Here is a 681-nt window from a genome sequence, read left to right as displayed (position 1 = left end):
CCTTTATGTACCTAGTTTATGTCATCCAGTTTCTTTTTATGCCTTGTTATCTCATGGATGCACTGGGGATTGAAAACCAGTATTTTTAATAAAAAGGTCTTATATTGGTGAACAGGGAATTTAGGACTTAGAACCCTCTAATTACGTGGCACAGTGAATGCACTCTGCCTCTGGGTTTGCTCTGGTTCCCTCTCCCAGATGTGCTGGCACTGAGGGGCCTCGCAGACTCCACTGGAAAGATGTGGGGAAAAAGAATCCCTTACTGGGTGGGCAAGAATGAAAGGGGTAGAAAGAACTAGACATATGATAAAATCCCTTGAAATCTTTGTTTAAGTATATATTTAAGATTGCTTTGAAACATTAGGTTCTGGCCTTTAAGAAGAATCCTGGACCTTCAAGATTGTATGGGTCAGGAGGCCTCAGGGATTTTTTTTTTTTTTTTGAAGACAGAGTCTCCGTTGCCTGGGCTAGTGTATGTGGCATCAGCCTAGCTCACAGCAATCTCAAACTCCTGGGCTTAAGGAATCCTCCTGCCACAGCCTCCCGAGTAGCTGGGAGTACAGGCACCATACCCAGCTAATTTTTTCTATATATTTTTAGTTGTCCAACTAATATCTTTCTATTTTTTTTTTTTTGGTAGAGACGGGATCTCGCTCTTGCTCAGGCTGGTCTTGAACTCCT

This window comes from Propithecus coquereli, unplaced genomic scaffold (genome assembly GCF_000956105.1).
Source record: "Propithecus coquereli isolate 6110/MARCELLA unplaced genomic scaffold, Pcoq_1.0 Scaffold194, whole genome shotgun sequence".
Classification (NCBI taxonomy): domain Eukaryota; kingdom Metazoa; phylum Chordata; class Mammalia; order Primates; family Indriidae; genus Propithecus; species Propithecus coquereli.
The sequence above is the reverse complement of the archived record's forward strand: the minus strand, read 5'-3'. Positions refer to the sequence as shown.